The following is a 14,097-nucleotide window of genomic DNA, read 5'->3' as shown; positions in this document are numbered from 1 at the left end:
TAGTTCAAGATGTAGACTGCACACACTGGTATAAAGAAGTAACTCAAAAGTAGTTTTTGTGATTTCCGAAACGTCCAGTGATAATCTAATGGCATTGAAGTTGAGTCCTGAACTAGACGTCACTTAAATACGCAATGGAAAGTGTTCTAAAACACGACCTATGACGAGTTTTTATCATACGTCACAGAGTTTGTAATGATGCTCATGTCTCCTTGAAGCAATGTAAATAAAGTCACACAACTTCGTTCCTGTATTAGTTTTCTTTTTTTTCTTTTTTTTTTTAAATTAGAAAATAAATGAAAACTAATCAATACTCCTACTTTTTCTTTAGCAAATTTTAAAAACATTTCAATGAAACAACAATTACACTCAACGTTACTAAGCAAAGCTTTAACATTTTTAAATAAACACAGAAAAGAACTGAAAATGCTTGGCACCAGCAAATCAAACATAGACTTTTGAAGGCTTCAATTAACCTTTGCTTTTACATTTAACATGTTCACAATATCTTGCTGGTTTCTTTGCAACATAACCACTCGCTGATCTGGTAACACGCGTTGGTCTATTGGTAACAGCTGGAGTTGCGGAAATTTTGCGGGTGTCCTGGGAAACAGAAATGATGTCCTTAGAATCTCGACTATGTCCTGGGAATTCTGAGTGACAATCCTGGGAGCTGAAATCACTGGCTGCTGTTGATCCATAGAGGACACTGGCGGTGTGTTCTGCACAACGATGTCCCGGTGAGTGTGCTGTTCTGGTGGTGTTGTTAGTTGCCGGCTGGTACTGGATATCGGCAATGGTGGTACTGCCTGCAGGTGCTTGCGGTTTCGTCGAAGTACGCCTGCTGGTGTGTTTATGAGGTTAGTACGGTTGCTTGGATCCATGGCTTCAACCGTCCCTGCTCTGTCCCACTTTTTAGCATCATCTCCCTTGATCAGAACGGAATCTCTTGACCTCAGGGGGTAGAGGGAAACAACTCCATGACGATGGTCAAAATTGTCCTTGTAGCTCTGCTTTGTTTTCTGATAATTCAGAGAAATTGTCTTGTGATCTGGGAACTTTGGCAGTAGATTCTCTGGAAGCATTGGCACTTTGGTTCTCAGCTGCTTACCCATCAAGGCAACTGAAGGACTGACTCCCGTGCTGGAGTGAGGAGTCACTCTGTAGTTTAACAGTGCTATTTCTGGGTCATCCTTATCCAGAATTTTCTTAGCTATTTTGATGGAGCTTTCTGCTTGGCCATTCGATTGAGGGAAACCTAGACTGCTGGTTCTATGACGGATATCATGCTCTTGACAAAATTCAGCAAACTCATGGCATTTAAACTGTGGTCCATTGTCTGAAATAAGTTCATCAGGAATGCCATGTGTAGTGAACAGTTTCTTTATCACTTTGATCACGCTGGATGTTGTTGTTGATTTGAGATATGAAATTTCTATCCACCTGGAAAAATAATCCACAACCACAAGATAATCTTTTCCTTTGTGGTTACACAGGTCTGCCCCTAACTTTTGCCATGGTCTCTGCGGTAGTGGTGTTGGTTGTAATGGCTCTTCTTCCGAGTTGGCCTATTCTTCCTACACTGTGCACAGTTGTACACCACCTGTTTGAGTTCTTTGCTGAGACCTGGCCACCACACTGATGCTTGTGCGTTCTGCCTACACTTGCCTGTGCCTTGGTGAGACTCGTGTAGCTTTTGAAGGACATGTTTTCTCTGTGACTTAGGAACAACAATCCTGTTCTCAAACACAACAAAGCCATCCACCATGGACAACTGTCCTTGTGCTCGCTCATAGTCTTGAAGATGATATGGTACCGTCCGTGGCCATCCATTCAATATGTACCCTATCACGAGTTGCAGTTCTCTGTCATGTACTGTCTCTGCTCTCAGAATGTCTAGTCTGGCTGGTCACAGGCCACTGAGATTCTACACAGTCCACATGTGCTGTGACGGCTTCATCCATGCTCTTGTCTTCATCTGTGTGAGGCACTGGTAACCTTGAAAGTGAATCTGCAATCACTATCGACTTTCCTGGGACATGGACTACGACAGGGTTGAAACGCTGAAGTCTGATTAACAATCTCTGGCACCTCACTGGTGCTTTGTCCAAATCTTTGCTTGTCATCAGAGGAACTAAAGGTTTATGATACGTTTGAAGTTCAAAACTGTCTAGGCCTACCAGATACTTGGAAAATCTTTCACATGCCCAAACAGATGCGAGGCATTCCTTCTCTATTTGAGCATATCTGCGTTCTGAGTCTGTGAGAGTTCTTGAGGCGAAGGCAATAGGGACAAGTATGCCTTCATCATTACACTGCATGAGGGTTGCACCTAGACCATAACTACTGCTGTCGGCGCTGACTACGGTGCTCTTGTTGGGATTGTAGAAGCCTAAAGCAGTTGATTCTACTATGCACTTCTTCACCTCATCAAATGGCTTCTGTTGAGGAGGACCCCACATCCATTCGACATCTCCTTTCAGCAGATCTGTCACAGGCTTCAGTTTATGTAGTTGAACATTCCACACACAGATCTGAGTTCTTGGACTGACTTTGGTGCTGGCATGTCACGAATCACTCGGACTTTCTGTGGGTTTGAGCTATCCCATTAGCACTCACAATGTGTCCAAAGAATTTGACTTCACTCTTCTTCATGTGGCATTTTTCTTTATTCAGCTTCATGCCAAAGTCTTAAATTCTTTTTAAAACTTTTTCCAGTCTGGCATCATGCTCTTTTACAGTTTTCCCGTAGACTATGGTGTCGTCCATGATAGCGTCACATCCCTCAAGACCTTGTAGGACTTCCTTTATCTTCATTTGGAAGACTTCAGGTCCTAGACTGATTCCCATAGGGACACGTTGGAACCAATATCTCCCATGTGGTGTGATTGTAGAGTATGCAACAAATGGTTTTGTATAAATAAAAACTCGGGAAACTCTTAGATAAGTCCCACGACTTTTAATACAGCTTTCGACGATCCGTTGAGCCAAAACGGAAGTCGTAACCAAGGAAACAAAACAAGGGAAGTAACTTATCTAAACTAAACAAAGGAAGTAAATAACACATAAGAGTGAGACGCTACATTACCCCCTTCCCAGCGGAGTACAACTACAAAAGAATTGTCAAGGAGTGAATGAGAATGACTGTTAACGTACCGTGAAATTTGACTAGAGCGAGTCGAGGTTTCTGGGTGTATGACTGCGGATGATGATGGTACAGTCATTGACTCTGTGGAGGTTTTTGGCAGTAGTGATGACGATGATGCTTCAGCAGATGAATCCAGTCTCTTGTCATCTGAAGATGTGAGTGGCGTCACAAAAGCAGCTTTGAGTCGGTCGATTGAGACCTTCTCTGAGCGGCCTTTGATGTCCAGGGTGAAGAACTTGTCACTGGTGTCCATGATGCGATAAGGGCCTTGATAAGGTTGCTGAAATGGATGTCGGTGACAGTCAGTTCGGACGTAGACATTACCTGTTGAGGCCAAATTTGCAGGTACACAGGTAGACTGTTGGCCATGGAGCTTTGGTGCTGGAGGTTGTACGGAGCGCATGGTGTGCTGAAGATGTTTGAGAAATGTAGAGTCTGGTTCAACAGTCCGTGCTTCAAGTGGTTGAAGAAATTCACCAGGAAGGCGAAGGGTTGAGCCATACACCAGCTCAGCTGGAGAGCAGTCAGGATCCACACGCCAAGAAGAGCGAATTCCCAACAGAACCATGGGTAATTCTGCAACCCAGTCAGGGCCAGTAGTGCGTGCCTTGAGTGCTGCCTTGAGCTGACGATGGAAGCGCTCAACCATGCCATTCGCCTGGGGGTGATAGGCTGTGGTCGTGTGTGTCTCAATGCCCAAAAGCTTGTTGCACTCTGTCCAAAGAGCTGAGGTGAACTGCTTGCCACGGTCTGAGATAATGTCTTCTGGAACCCCAAATCTTGCGATCCAGTGGTGAACAAGAGCTGTAGCACAGGTAGAAGCATGAGCATCTGGTAAGGGAATGGCTTCTGGCCATCTGGTGAAACGGTCAATAATGGTGAAGAGATAGTTCATGCCCTGGCTGGTTGGCAGAGGTCCAACAAGGTCCACATGCAGACTGCAGAATCTGGTATTTGGTAGTGGACGTTCTACTAGTGGTGCTCTTGTGTGTCTATGGATTTTGGAGGTTTGGCAGGCATGACATTCCTTGCACCACTTGCGTATGTCACGTTTCATACCGTGCCACACAAAACGTTGGCTGATAGCTCGTTGATTCGGACGTGTACCTGCATGAGAGAGGCCATGAATGTTGTCAAAGACTATGCGTGTCCAGGACTTTGGTAGCACTGGCCTCTGGACACCAGTGGATATATCACACAGCAGGGTGAGTGTCCCAAGCTGAACATCTTGTAGCTGGAGACCAGTGGCAGCTGTGCGAAAGGTTTCCATCTCATCAGACTGAGCTTGATCTTCAGCAAGGCGATTGAAGTCACCCACAGAGGAAATGCAGCGTTCTTCTGCAATGGAGTTGGTACTGAAACGTGAAAGGGCGTCGGCTACCACATTGAATTTGCCCTGGATGTATTGGTTGTCAGTGGTGAATTCAGCAATGTAGGAAAGATGTCTTGTCTGACGAGGGGATCGGTCAGTTTGACTCTTGAGAGCTGATGTTAAGGGTTTGTGATCCGTGTACAGAGCAAAAGAACGTCCTTCCAAAAATTTCTGAAATGTTTGATGGCACTGTAAGCTGCAAGAAGTTCACGGTCAAAGGCACTGTACTTCTTTTCTGTTTCTGAAAGTTTTCTGGAGAAGAAGGCAAGAGGTACCCAGGACTGGCCTTGACGTTGTTCAAGTTGAGCTCCTACAGCAGTGTTGGATGCATCCACTGTAAGACTTGTTGGTGCATCTGTTTGGGGGTGATTAAGAGCACTGCCTCATTGAGTGCTTCTCTGGCTTTTTCAAAAGTAGTTTGGCATTCTGCAGACCAGTCAATGGATTGTCCTTTACCGCTTGCTTGGGCATGAAGTGGAGCCAGGATGTCTGCAACATGTGGGATGAAACAATAATAGTAATTCATCATCCCCAGAAACCGTTGAAGGCTGGTACGGTCGGCAGGTGCAGCACAGTCATGGAGGGCAGCTACCCGGTCAGGGAGTGGACGTATTCCTTGAGCCGTGACATGATGCCCAAGGAAATCCAACTCACTAGCACCAAAAACACACTTGCCTTTGTTGATGACTAGTCCATTCGCTGAAAGGAGCTGAAAAAGTTGTCTCAGGTGCTCAAGATGTTCCTCATGTGAGTGACTTGTTACAAGGATGTCATCAATGTAGACAAAAGTGAAGGGAATGTCCCTTAGAATGCCATCCATGAGACGTTGGAAAGCCTGGGCTGCGTTCTTGAGGCCGAAAGGCATGCAGAGAAATTCCCAGAGACCGAAAGGTGTGATGGTGGCAGTCTTAGCAATAGAAGATGGTGCCATTGGAATCTGATGATAACCCCTGACCAAATCAATCTTGGAGAAAATGGTGCATCCTGCCAAATGATTGCTGAAATCCTGAATGTGAGGCAAGGGGTATCGATCATCTTTGGTAGCAGTGTTGAGGCGTCTGTAGTCCCCGCAGGGTCGCCACTGGCCATTTGACTTGGGAACCACATGTAGGGGTGAAGACCAAACGGAGTTGGACCGACGGATGATACCCATCTCTTCCATTTTCAGGAATTCAGATTTGGCAGCTGCACGTTTTTCTGGGTTTAAGCGTCGGGCACGGGCATGAACTGGTGGGCCATGTGTGATGATGTGATGTTCAACACCATGTTTGTTGACGGTGGAGTCAAAATGTGTCAGTAATTCTGGAAACTGTTGAAGCAGATCAGAGTAAGCATTGTGTGGTAGAAATGAAAGACCAGCCACAGACAAAGGTGCATCCGTGTTTTTGAGTGAAGTGGAAACATTGTCTAGGGACAGGAGACGTTTGCCCTTGAGATCAATGATGAGTGAGTGAGCGATGAAAAAATCAGCACCAAGAATGGGGTGTGTGACATCAGCAAGATAGAAGTCATGTGAATAGAGTTTTTTTAAACTGATTTCTAAAGTGATGTTGTTTTTGCCCTAGGTTTTGATGAAAGTTCCATTTGCAGCAGAAAGGGGTGCAGAAGGTGGGTTAGTCTTGCGATCCTGTGCAGAGGCAGGATACACCGACACGTCAGCACCAGTATCAATCAAGAAGGATTGTCCAGTGTGGCGATCTAAAACAGAGAACGTGTTTGAGTTTGAAATGCCGACCCCTACCACGTTTAGTGACTGGCTTTGTCGTTTCCCGACAATGATGTGTCTTGTTTATTCTTCAGAAGAGATGTAAACTTGCAACCAGGCTGGCAGCGACGAGCATCTGGTCCAAATCTCTGATGGTAGAAACACACAGAGGACTGTGCTGTTGATCGTGAAGCTGGAATTGAATTACTCTGATGAAGTGAGCGGGAGTTTCGCTGAAATCTTTTAGCGGCAGATACAGCTTCCACAGATGGGCCCATGGTCACACCATATGTGTCAGGTTGAACCACTGAAATCTGTTGGACACCTGCAGTGCGTGTTTCCCACAAACGGTCTGCAGCTTCAGCAAGCTCTTCTACATTATCAGTGTTATGTCCTGCGCGGATGTTACGAATGTCGTCAGGAAGATTTGATAGAAAAAGTGCACGCTTCAGTGTCTGTGGATCATCTTTCAGTGCATGAGGGCAGTAGGACGTTTGTCACCCAGTCCACTGAGACTGAGTAACTCTGCATCTTTCTGGGCCTGGGATTTTCCAAAGGTCTTGATGAGAGCACTTTTCAAAGTGTTATATTTGTTTACAGCTGGTGGATTGAGGAGAATTGATTGCACTTCATCTGCAGTGTTGATGTCAAGAGCACTGACAACGTAGTCATACTTTGTTTGATCTTGTGTGATAGCTTTGGTGCCAAACTGGGCTTCAACCCTCGCGAACCACACTTCTGGAGATTTAATCCAGAATTCTGGGAGCTTCACAGACACTGCATTCACTTCGTTAGTAGGTTGACTAACAAGAGTCTGCATTTGAGTTACTAAGTTTGCTAGAATGTTTGCTTCAGGAGACTCTTGTGCCATTTCTTACGTGTTCTGGAACGGGGTCACCAATGTAGAGTATGCAACAAATGGTTTTGTATAAATAAAAACTCGGGAAACTCTTAGATAAGTCCCACGATCCGTTGAGCCAAAACGGAAGTCGTAACCAAGGAAACAAAACAAGGGAAGTAACTTATCTAAACTAAACAAAGGAAGTAAATAACACGTAAGAGTGAGACGCTACATGATCAAGGTTGTGAATGGCATGCTTTCTTCTGCTATGAGTATCTGATAGAAACCCGATGACGCATCAAGAGTGGAAAATACAGTAGATCCTGACAGTTTTGGCCCAATGTCGTCTAAATTTGGCAACATACAATGCGGTCTTTTCACTGCACCTTTCAATTTCTTAAAGTCTACAGTCACCCTAATCTGTCCATTTGGTTTCACAACAGGAACCATAGGAGCGCACCAGTCTCTAGGCTCCTTAACTTCTTTGATGACTCCTGCTTGCTCAAGTCTGTCCAGCTCTTGTTTGACCTTCTCTCAGTGGAAATGGAACACGGCGTGCTGTGGTGACGCAATGCGGTGTGCAGTTTTCTTTTATTTTAATGGTCATTAGTTCAGTTTTTAAAAGACCTGTTGTTCCGAAAACGTCACTTGACACAGTTTCTTCTAAACGCGTCATCAGTCCCATTTTCACTGTTGCTGTTCTGTAATCAGTGAATTTTTTCACAACTGTTTCAATGTCTGTGTCACTCTCTCGTTGCCTAGCCTCACCTTCACCAATTTCGTTCCAAACAAACGAATTGAAAATTTGTTCAGATTCTCGACCCATGACATACAGTAAAGTATCCCTCTGAACCTGAAATATGGAAATACATATAACGTCAGTCAAATTATGGGTTTTCTTCACAACACGTTTGAGATGCCCCTTTATCGAGCAAATCGAAACATTGATCCATGACCAGTACTGACCCATAATATTTCATACATTATACCAAAAGCATAAAAGACAATAACAAATCCAGAGAAAGAAAGAATTAAATGTGTGTGTGTGTGTGTGTGTGTGTGTGTGTGTGTGTGTGTGTGTGTGTGTGTGCTTGCTTGCTTGCTTGCTTGCGTGCGTGCTTGCTTGCTGTACGCTTCTATTCTGTCTGATACATCCCTTCTATTCTGTCTTTTACACCCCTTCTGTCTTTCTCATCCCTTCTACTCTGTCTTACACACCCCTTTTTTCTGTCTTACACATCCCTTCTATTCTGTCTTACCCATCCCTTCTATTCTGTCTTATACATCCCTTCTATTCTGTCTGTTACACCCCTTCTATTCTGTCTGATAATCCCTTCTTTTCTGTCTTACACATCCCTTCTATTCTGTCTTACACACCCCTTCTATTCTGTCTGTTACACCCATTCTATTCTGTCTGATACATCCATTCTTTTCTGACTGATACATCCCTTCTATTCTGTTTTACACATCCCTTCTATTCTGTCGGTTACACCCTTCTATTCTGTCTGATGCATCTCTTCTTTTCTGTCTTACACATCCCTTCTATTCTGTTTGTTACACCCCTTCTATTCTGTCTGATACATTCCCTTCTTTTCTGTCTGTTACACCCCTTCTATTCTGTCCGATAACCCTTCTTTTCTGTCTTACAACCCTTCTATTCTGTCTTACACATCCCTTCTATTCTGTTTGTCACACCCCTTCTGTCTGATACATCCCTTCTTTTCTGTCTTACACATCCCTTCTATTCTGTTTATTACACCCTTTCTATTCTGTCCGATAACCCTTCTTTTCTGTCTTACAACCCTTCTATTCTGTCTTACACATCCCTTCTATTCTGTTTGCTACATCCCTTCTTTTCTGTCGGATACATCCCTTCTATTCTGTACCCCTTCTTTTCTGTCTTACATATCCCTTCTGTCTGATACATCCCTTCTATTCTGTCTGACACACCCCTTCCCTCCTGTCTGATACATCCTTTCTGTCTGATACATCCCTTCTGTCTGATACATCCCTTCTTTTCTGTCTGATACACCCCTTCTGATTTCTCATACATCTCTTCCATCTGTCTGATTCACCCTTCCCTTTTGTCTGATATATCCCTCCTGTATGATACATTCCTTTCTTCTGTCTGATACATTCACATCTGCACCAACAGTATTTCCTTCAGCTCTCTACACGATGTGATGTGAACACTCTAGCAGCAGTCCGGTGTTGAACCAACCACACTCCAAAAGAAACTGAAATCCACTTTCGGTCCGCGTAAAATCGTTGTTCTAAGATGACGAGCTTTAACTGTCGGTTTTCATTTTAAAAACTGCTGTTCAAGAAATAACGTACCCAGCATGAATCGGGCGGGATGGGAGATGAGCGGTAAATTGCAGCTGCAACGCAAACACAGGCTAATTGGTACGTTTCTTTGTGCGCTGGTAACGTCATTAGGTTGGCCCGCCTGGCGATGCGCGATCCCTGGTGTGCCGAATTGTAACGTCATTACACGAAACAAGCTGCTATGTGGGGGGCTTGGGTTTCCACACAGGTGTGCCCGATCCATTCTTTTCATTGTTATCCTTTGTTTCTGTCCCTGTCTCTGCCCTACAAATTCAACGTTTCTCCAGTCTGCTGTGTGTGTTCCCATGCGATTGCACACACACACACACACACACACACACACACACTCACGCACACACACACACACACACACACACACTCACGCACACACACATTCAAAACATTGCAAGACACATACCACGTCATACGCTGAAGATTAGGGAACATAATAAAAATGGTTTGACAAAGAATGTGTTTAACAACGTAAAGAAACTAAATCAATATTAGATGCTTTAAACATATATACTTACCCGTTTAACAAAAATCTACATCAGAAATATATTTATAAGAGAAAACTCTGCAACAAAATGATTAAGAAAAAGAAGAATATGTAAATCAAAACTAGCTGACTCGCTAAACATATGATCCAAATGCTTTATGGGAAAAAAAATAAACAGCTAAAAACAATGGAAACGCATTAATCATACAATCTGTGTCAGTTAAAAGACTGATAACCAACTTTCATGAAATTATTGGAAATACAGTTCGGATGGAGAGGAAAGCCCAAATACGATTCAGAAAAATAAGAAAAACGGTTTTAACAACGTGAATTGTAACAACACTAGTTTAGATAATGATATATTTTAAACAGAAATGATAAAAGCTTGCCAAAAATTGAACAATGAACCAGATGGGATCAGGAATGAAATAATAAAATTTGTCTAACCAGACTTACTTCCCACAATCAAAACCGTATTTGATTATGTTCTGAAAACTGGATGTTGTCCGGATTTCTGTAACAATGGTATATCATTATCTATCCCAATCCATGAAGAGGGCAATAAATCAAACCCATATATCTACAGAGGAATAACTATCAGCCGCTGTTTAAATAAACTACTTTGTCTAACCCTCAGCAGCAGATTGAATAACTATTTAGAATCAATCAATTTACTTGCAAAAGAACAAACATGTTTTAGAAAAGGCTTTAGAACTACGAACCATATTGTTGTGTTAGAATAGTTGATTATACCATAAGAAAATCGGAAGGACATATTATTATCATACATGTTTCGTAGTTTAAAGAAAAAGCCTATGATACATTTTCGCATGCAGGTTCACAAAACGACAAACAAGAGAGGCAAGGCCTTCAAGACTCACTTGTGATACACTTTAAAAAAAATATATAATTTTTTTTTAAAATCTAATCGTTAAAATGTGTTCTGTATTTGTTATTATAAAGCTTCGCTTAAAAAAGAAAAAAAAGAAAAAAAAAGTCCTAACCAGATTCGAACCCCGCGTGTTCGGGTGAGAAGAAACTGCCTTATCCATCACACTATCGTGGCTCGTTAACTGACGTTCTAAAATTTAACATTTGAACATACTTTTTTAAAGGGCGATAAATCAATTGCGGTATTCGCAGTGAGAACACTGTTTACATTATATTATTCTGGTGTATCTTGGGCATTCAAAAAATCTTTAAGGGCAATAAAAAAATTATTTTTTAATGGCTATCGCCGCAATCACACTGCAACATTTAGCCGTTTTCACTAGATCTAGATTGATGTACAAGTTTTGTTACACCCGCCGGGAATGTAGTACGACACGATCGATTCAATTTCTCTTTTATGTTCATTCTAGTTTTATAGTTTTAAAGTTGATATGAAAATTGAGTATTTTGTTAAACTAATAACATGTAGAGCCAAGTACAAGTGCTTATAAACGTCGTAAGAAGTGAAAAGGACTTCATTTTGAGAAAAGTCAAGACTGGAAATTTTTTCCTTTCATCGTGATCAGTTCAAGGGTATTAACTCGCATGGTTTACAATTTTTAACTGTGAATTCCGATTGATTCTGTGGATATTTTTATGGTAGTTTGGGGCATAATCCAGTAAGTGATGAGGCGTTCACAAATCTTTCTCTGAATAAATATTTAACGGTCTCCTTCTCCAACTTTCCATCACATGTTATTGTGTATTGTCCATTGAATATAGGATTGAACGGGCAGGTCAACAACTTGAAACAAAATGGCGTCGTTCGCGTTCGCGAAGAATATGAGCACGCGCTTTGAATGTGTATAAATATGTGTACGCAATTGATTTTTGCCCATGACCTTCAGGGCTCAGCCAACAGATCTGTAAAGTCCACTAGTCGTATTGATTTTAGTATTTTCCGAAAAAGACCACTTGAGCGAATGAACATAGTGAAAGCCCTGTACACCGAGAGTAAAACACACAAGCTTTTTATGTATTGAGTATAATTTCAAAATGTAATGTTTAAGATGAGAAAGATCCGTTTAAAGCAAATGAAGTCCCCTAGCATTAATTACAGATTAATTTCCCTTTTTTACTATCTGCACCAAAACGTTTGCAAAATAAATAAAACTTCCATGCTTAGCAAAAGAATTTCCTGTTTGAACAAAAAATGATAATAATGACTGCTCTTGTTGTTGGGTCAGAATATCAGATCAAAGTGCCAAGTTTAGAGAATACAAAAAATATAAATATAACAGTAAATGCAGTTTGCATATAATTAGGCTTCATTTTTTATTTTTTTTGTGCCCATCCCAGAGGTGCAATATTGTTTTAAACAAGATGACTGGAAAGAACTGAATTTTTCCTATTTTTATGCCTAATTTGGTGTCAACTGACAAAGTATTTGCAGAGAAAATGTCAATGTTAAAGTTTACCATGGATACACACACACACACACACACACACACACACACACACACACACAACCAAACACCGGGTTAAAACATAGACTCACTTTGTTTACACAAGTGAGTCAAAAAAGGAATACGAAGTAGGTGCTTCAATTTGATATATGTATGTATGTATGTATGTATATATACATACATATATATATATATATATATATATATATATATATATATATATATATATATATATATAAAGCATCTCATAGTCTTAAAAGAACTTCCAAGAATGAGAACATAAGCATACATATAATCTCTAAATTATTTGCTAGTCTTGTTTCTCCTATCCTAAATTATGGAGCAGAAATACGGTTCCCCACTTCTAGAAATGCTGACAATAAGTTCACCTTTGAAAAAACAGTGTAATCATTGTCTCATGAACATGTTCATTAAAGTTTTTTTTCAAACCAACATCGGGAGTCCACGAAAAAGCCACAAATTAAGCCATACTCGGTGAATTAGGTAAACACCCCTTAACTTTAAAAGTGGTAAATCAAATGATAAAATTTTGGTTTCACATAACACATACACGAGCAAATTCACACATCAAACCTGTGTACGATGGTATGCTCACACAGGAGACAAAACAGTAAACATGGATAAACTCTGTTAGAATCATATTACATCTTGGTTTAGGACACGTTCGGAATAATCAGTCCACATTCACCATTCACAATCTTACTCACGTTATCATAAATAAAGTAGAATACGAATATGTTATATATAGGAAAAGGGAAACAAATATGAAAATGAATGAAAATTACTATTTCATAATAAAGGTACTGATGAGTACAGAACCGAACATAATTTACAGGAAGGATATCTTAATTAAAATCAAAAACAGTCACTGTGCACTTAACTTCGGTGATTGGACGAGAACCGGTGTTTTCAACGTCGTCTGCGCCTCCTGCGTCGCTGGTTTGGTGCTGGTGCAGCTGGCGTCAGCCCAGGTTGCACAGTGTGTGTAGTAGCGATGCAGGAGTCGCAGACGACGGAGGCGCCCAAGCACCACCCTGATGCTGTGGTCCCACAGGTGCCACCCTCACCTGTACTCAGCCCCACACAGCAGAGAGGCAGCCAACGGCCATACCACGTTGAAAACACCGGTTCTCGTCCGATCACCGAAGTTAAGCAACGTCGGGCCCGAAAAATATCCTGTTATGATCTCGCAGTAGAAAAGGGTAGATATTTCAACACCCCAAAAGAAATGAGACTATACCTACAATGTCAAACAATGCAGGATGAATATCACACTCACACACACACACACACGTGGAGTGATGGCCCAGGGGTAACGCGTCCACCTTGGAAGCAAGAGGATCTGAGCGCACTGGTTCCAATCACGGCACAGTCGCCAGTATTTTCTCCCCTTCCGCTAGACCTTGAATGGTGGTCTGGACGCTAGTCATTCGGATGAGACGATAACCGAGGTCCTGTGGGCAGCATGCACCTAACGCACGTAAAAGAACCCACGGCAACAAAAGGGCTGTCCCTGGCAAAATTCTGTAGAAAAATCCACTTCGACTGGAAAACAATTTTTTTAAAAACGGCATGCAGGAAAAAATACAAAAAATGCGTGGCTCTCTCAGTGCAGCGACACGCTCTCCCTGGGGAGAGCAGCCCGAATTTCACACAGAGAAATCTGTTCTGACAAAAAAAGAATAATACCATCTGTAGATATATCTGTGGAACAGCCGAATGGTTAATACGTTGGACTTTCAATCTGAGGGTCCTGTATTCGAATCTCAGCAACAGTGCCTGGTGGG

General features: G+C 42.0%; 1 protein-coding gene across 2 annotated transcripts in view; it reads right to left on the bottom strand.

Moving 5' to 3' along the window:
- LOC143295366 (uncharacterized) overlaps positions 1–14,097 on the bottom strand; it is a 378,847-nt gene that overhangs the window by 49,515 nt on the left and 315,235 nt on the right. The window lies entirely within an intron of this gene.

This window comes from Babylonia areolata, chromosome 20 (assembly GCF_041734735.1).
Source record: "Babylonia areolata isolate BAREFJ2019XMU chromosome 20, ASM4173473v1, whole genome shotgun sequence".
In the NCBI taxonomy this organism is placed as follows: Eukaryota; Metazoa; Mollusca; class Gastropoda; order Neogastropoda; family Buccinidae; genus Babylonia; species Babylonia areolata.
This window is presented reverse-complemented; position numbering and strand designations above follow the sequence as displayed.